The sequence below is a fragment of the Molothrus aeneus genome, chromosome 1 (genome assembly GCF_037042795.1).
Source record: "Molothrus aeneus isolate 106 chromosome 1, BPBGC_Maene_1.0, whole genome shotgun sequence".
Classification (NCBI taxonomy): Eukaryota; Metazoa; Chordata; class Aves; order Passeriformes; family Icteridae; genus Molothrus; species Molothrus aeneus.
Genome location: NC_089646.1, coordinates 63,287,825 through 63,293,824, shown reverse-complemented (window position 1 = coordinate 63,293,824; position 6,000 = coordinate 63,287,825). Strand labels below are relative to the sequence as shown.

Sequence of the window (6,000 nt, the reverse complement as noted above, 5' to 3'; positions counted from 1 at the left end):
TGCAAATTAGGTAGATAAATGTGTGGTGAGCCCCTGTCTTTCATACCCAACCTTCTCTCTCCCTCATTTGTGCCACCATTGTCATTTGGCTGTGTGATGGCCTGCCAGCAGCTCTGCTGTAAGCTGGGCTGCTTTGTGAAGAGCTCCTGTGGGGGTCTTTCTTGTCTTTGGCAAACTCTTCATAAAGAGTATTTTCTGCAGTGTGCCAGCAGCTCTTGGCACAGATTCATCAGCTCACAGTGACTTGCAGTGTGGATACTTAATAGTCATCCCCTGTAGCTTGGCAGTAGCTGAGATGGATAATGCAGCCTCCAAGTTGCTCCTTGCATGTTAGGCTTCTTCTGTGTGGCAAACTCGGAAAGTCCAATTTAATCAGTATAAACCAGGGAAAGAGAAAAGGGGAGATCCATCTTGCACTTCGAAGGGTGTTTTGTCAACTTTACTACTATTGAGAGAATAAGAATGTTTCAGGCAGAGAAATTAGGAGAGGATAGATTCAACAAGCCTATACCGCTGAGCCTTCAGTGCAGGAGGAGGAAAGGAAGAAGAACGGAGGAACTGCCTCAGCTTTTGTCAGTCATGTCAAGCAGGGAAAAGGATGTGAAGATAGGCGTCCCTGACGCACCATAGGCTGTTGCTGTAGGAAAACATGCCACTCCCCAGACTCAGGATAACCCTAAATCTCAAACATGTCAGGACACAATGATATCCCCCACATACCGGGCTACTTCACCCTAATCCATTTTCAGCCTTTCCCTCCTCTTCCTTCCAATCACCCATGCTTCCCTTCCTGTTTGCAGCACACAGGACAAGTGCTTCAGCTCCTCAACCCTTAGGGCCTGCTGCATAACACTAAATGCTCTGCAGAAAAACCCCGTGGCACCCTTGGATCATGAGCTGCTGTCCAGAGGGGTCCCAGAAGCAAGTTCCCACACAAAAGCAATTCATCACCTGAGGATGTGGAGCTAAACCACTTTCACAAAATGAAAAACTGTTGTTAAAAATTTGGTACGGGCTTTGTGGGGTTTTTGTGGGACCAAACAAACTGCAAAGGCAGGAGGGCAGCAGTGAGAGTTCAGGTCAGCTCCCATGGTTATTTCGTGTCATGGGTGCTCCCTGGGTCCCTGGTGCCGTGGGATCCCTTCTCGGAGTGCGAATGTACATCTGCGTCTGTTTTGGGGACAAGTCTCCCAGAGGAGGCGGAGAGCCGGGACGGGGATGCTCTGAGCCGAGACACCACATCATAGTCCGAGGATGCAGCCGAGGTGAGGGCGGCGAGGCGCCCTCCCAACCTCCGGCCGGGCTGGGCGGTGCCGGGGGCCGGCTGCAGGCGGAGGAGGAGGAGGAAAAGGCCAGGATATTCCTGAATGAACGGCTCGCTCCTCACCCCACACCTCCGCCCGGCTCCCGCCTCCCTCCCGCCACTCGCCGGTGTCTCTTCGAGGCGCAGCCAGTTTCTATAGCGACGGCGCTGAGCCGCGGCTCTTCCGAGTAGTAACAAAGCGGCCGCCCGCTGCCGCGCCGGGGCTGCGGGGGGAAGCGGCTGCCGCTGCCGAGGACACCCGACAGGTACGGAGCGAGGGGTGCCCGCCGCCCGCCCCCGGCCGGGCCGGGCCGGGCCGGGCGCTGCTGCCGCCGGGGGGCGGCCGCAGGAGGGACAGCGGCTCCCGCGGGTCCAGCGGCGGCCGCGGGGAAAGGGGGCGACATCCGTCCGTCCGTCCGTCCGTCCGTCCGTCCTTCCGCGCGCTCGCGCCTGTGTCAGCCGAGGGACAGCGGGGAGGACTGCGGGAGGGCTGCCGCAGGTGCGCCCCGGGTGCCCCTTCCCGCGGGCACCGGGACGGGGCTGCTCCCCCGGGTACCCCCCGGCTGCCCCGGGTACCCCCCGGCTGCCCTCGGGTACCCCCCGGCTGCCGGGGAGGCGCCGGTACGGGCGGGCTCCGCGCCCCGGGTGGCAACCGGTGGGCTCGGCTCGCCCCTCTCCGCCGGGGACAGCGCTGCTCCTCGTCCTTACGGTTACCCCTTCATAGTAATACTGATAATTTCGCTGCTGTTGTTGTTGTTGTAAAAAATATGACCCCCCCCCCCCCCCGGAAATTTGCGGGTTACAGAGTTTCGTTTCTTCAGGTTTATAAAGTAATGATGAATAGGGTAATAGGCTTAAAATGCGCTACTGAGTAAAAAAAAAAAACACAAAAAAACACAAAAAAAAACCCCCAACAAAACAACAACGATGTAAAGGATTGGTGTTGTAGAGTAAACAAGACAATTACTGCTTGTTTTGCTTGTTTTTAGGAGTAAGTGTACGGAAAGGTTTTAGGTAAAATGAGTGTAGCTTTCCGAGTCAGAAGGCTAAGATGGTAGAGGTGACAAACCTTTGCTTGTCTTGGGCGGCCAAGGTTAGGCACGAATAAGCGTCTTCACCTCCTGAGATACGAATGTCAGACTGGATGGGAAGGTCATTAGCAGGTCATTAGCTTGAGCAATGCTTGTGGTGACTGTAATCAATAACATCCGAATGGTAGTGACTGTGGGAATAGACACGGGTTTCTGCAGAAGTTTAAAATTCAAAGGAACTTCCTGATGATGAAAGAAGGCTGACCCCGCATGATGAGGTCCTAGGGAGCAGTCGTTGTTCATTGCTGAGTGATTTAGGAAATAAAGGAGATCGTGGACCAAAGCAAAATTGTGCTGTGACATGTATGCAGCCAGCAGCACGTTCAAGGTGGGAATCTTCCTGGCTGTGAACAAGGGTAAAAAGGGAAATAGTACATGAGATGAGGACACGGTGACTGAGGACATAGTTATTGAGTAGGTGGACAAGAACTGACATTTTAAGTAATATGTAATCTAAATATCAGATTATTTGAGATTGAAAACACTATACATAATGTAATATCAAATGTAGTATCAAACCTCAAAGGCTAAGAATTGACTGGAAGAAGTTTGAGAAGTGTATAAAAGAAATGCTGAGTGAAAAGTGGAGCTACCTGTACCATTAGGTAAATTATGTGAAAACAGTGGAAAGAGAAGATACAGTTCATCAGCAATCATGAATACAAGTAGAAAAGAAAATGGAGACAGACTTCTCTTGCAAGAGATGTATAAATAAAATGAAGTTTTAAATGTGTGTTGATCAAGTTTAAACTTTCCTCAATACAACATTTAAATCAGTATTATAATAATAATATGTGGACTGGAATTCTAGGGGTTTTCTTTTAGAAACATTAGTCACAAAAAGAGAAAAGAGTGGAATTTCTTAGATATGTGGATTGCAGTGGTTTCCCCAGTGTTTATAGTTGGTTGTCCTTCTCTTCTTTCCACAGTGTCACAACAGTTGTTTTGCTGAGTTATAACCTTCTGAATGACCTCTGTTTTTCATGCAGCACTGGAAAGCAAACTCTTGAGTTCATAAAATGTGTAAAAATGTAGACCTCAGATTAGTTTAGCATGATGGAAAATAGCATTTCAAGTCCACACTGTGGACTACCTGAAATTGAATGCACTTGCAGGAAATAAAAGGTCAGCTGTATAATAAGGGCCTGGACACTTCTACCCCCATAACTGCATGGCAGAGAATGAGAAGCATCAGAACTCAATATCTTGCCTTAAAAGTGAAAGGGATAAGCAAAATATTTATGGTTTTGCTGCCTTGTGACATTTCAGTCCCAAAATTGTTCCTTGTGGAACAATTGCAAACTCCACTAGACAATGTTTATCAGTGGAAAAAATGTAGTAGTTGAGGCAGTACCAGGAAAGAATGCAGTAGTTCAGTACAGATAATACACCCCATAAAATAGCCTGACATGCATAAGGGCTTCTAGTGGTCAACAGTTCTAGCCATTAGATCACAGTCCCTCAGACTGTCATTTCACACCTTTCTGGTGCTCCTCAGTCTAGACTAGGTTTTTAGGAAGCCTGTTGTCAAATTTTCTTGAAAAGCATCATCTAAGGCTGTGCACTCTGTGCCTTGGTATAAGGCCACTGCAGGAGTCTGCTTGCCGCTATTCCTCTTGCTGTGTTCAGTCTTAATATTTTTATCTATATCCTAGTTTGATGACTTGCTGTTAAGTATTTTTTCTAGAGAGATGTACATGTGCTTGCTGTAGCCAGCAGCTCTTTCAAGTGTACAGGGAGACTTAGCACCTGCTGCCTGGAGGCTGTGATTTCAGTCCTCCCAGCAAGGTTGCTAAGGAGTACTAGGGATCCTTGGAGAGCAAAGCTCAGGAAATTCTCCTGTGGCCTTTGCACACATTAAGTGCTGAAGCAGTGCCTGTCCAATATAAACTACTGTTCTGACAGTAATATAGTATGACCAGATGTGTACCTTATGTATCACAGTGTAACATAAGATAATTGTGACTTTCTAGTAAAAACAAAACATCTGCGAGTGTGAAAATGCTGTGATAAACTGCAAAGAGCTCAGGCCTCTTCAAAATGTACCTTAGGTTTAAAATTCATTTGCAAAGACAAATCAAGAAGTACAAGATGTGCAGTTTTTAACCTACTACAGCTCTACACTTTTTAAAACCAAATCCTGTGTGTTTCATTCAAAATGTTGTTTCCTGCAGAGATGATGCAGCACAGCATTTTAAGCACAATAAATGCTATAATTCAACACACCTTTCCTTTTCCCATTTTATTTTTTCCAATGAGTGGATACTTCAGTAGAAGTTGAAATAACTCAGCAGCACTTTAAGTTTAGTCCAGATAGCATGAAAAGATGAGATGTTCTAGCATCTCTAAAGCATTCAGCAGAGACTTCAAATCCATTTAGGTTCTGTCTGATCTCTCTTGCCATTTCCAAGAAATTTAGCCAAAGTGTTACAAAGCTGTAGTTCTCTGAAAGACTCAGGTTCACAAATGTTTTGTATATATTGCATTTTGAAAATAACATCTATAAAGATTACCACCACTAGTGGTAGTTCAGAAATTGGAGAAAGGAATAGGGACAGACTGTCTTATCTCTTAGCTTTTCTACTGCAGCTTGGAATTGCCCAAGTTATTTGCAGAAAGGTGGCCTTGTAGAAAAGAAAGCAGTGTGACAATCTGGTTTTGAGAATAACTGTAAGGAAACCTGATGGTGTATGGGGCTGTAGTGAGAAGAAGGGGGTGGGGGCTGATGTGTAGCCCATGATGCAGACTTGGCCCTGGAGTCAACGGGCATGGTGGGAGGGTTACCTGGGACTGGTATGAAGAGTCAGGTTGAGACATGACTCGGACTGGGACAGGAAAATCTGGTGTTAGACTGTGTGCATCAATTCCTCCCAGCAGATGGCCCAGCTCAGGGCTGAAGGCTTCTTTTAGGCCCCCCTTTGTAAGCCTTTAAGGCTGTGTTGGCCATATCCACGGCAGAAGGTGTTGGTCAGAAAACCCAAACCTTTCCATAATAGTTTCAGGGCAGGTGTTGTTCCAGGCAGGGGAACTGATCTTGGCAGGCAGCACATGGCAAAGAAAGAAAACTCCCATTTCAGATGGATAGCCAGTCTGTACTCAGGCAGGAGATGTTCTCCTGTGAACAGAAAGAAAATATTCCCCCCTTGGTGACTCACAAACAGTGACCTGATCAGGCTCTGCTTGAAAAAGTATCTGACCTTGAAGCTTCTGCTGTGGAATAGCTTTATGTGAAAGTATGGCTTGACCACTGAGGAGTTACAGTGCAGGTGTTTACCAAGAACTTGCAGATGCCATTTGCCTCCCAATACATAATAGGGAGACCTAGAGTATTTCCACAGAATACTTCCACAGAAATATTCTCTGTTAAAAACCAACATACTCAAAACTCAAGCTGATACTGGCTTTCCACTCTTTAAACAATTCCTACAAGTAATTCTCAAAAAAAGCTTTAAAGGCTTACCAGTGTTTCTACCAATATTGAAAATATTTAGTTTATTTGGCTAGAATTTTATGAATATCTTAAGCAGAAATTTTGAGTAGTGTTTGAATCACCAGGTGGAGTGTTGTATAACGTGTGTGTAATGAGGGCTTTTATCTTCCTGTATC

General features: G+C 46.6%; 1 protein-coding gene across 1 annotated transcript in view; it reads left to right on the top strand.

The window, feature by feature from the left end:
• The first annotated feature begins 1,387 nt into the window (after positions 1-1,387).
• The window catches only part of RNF182 (ring finger protein 182), a 29,568-nt gene continuing 24,955 nt past the window's right edge, over positions 1,388-6,000 (top strand). The window contains exon 1 of the mRNA XM_066558182.1: positions 1,388-1,569. The gene's annotated coding sequence lies outside the window, so the exon portion shown is untranslated. The remainder of the gene's footprint in view (positions 1,570-6,000) is intronic.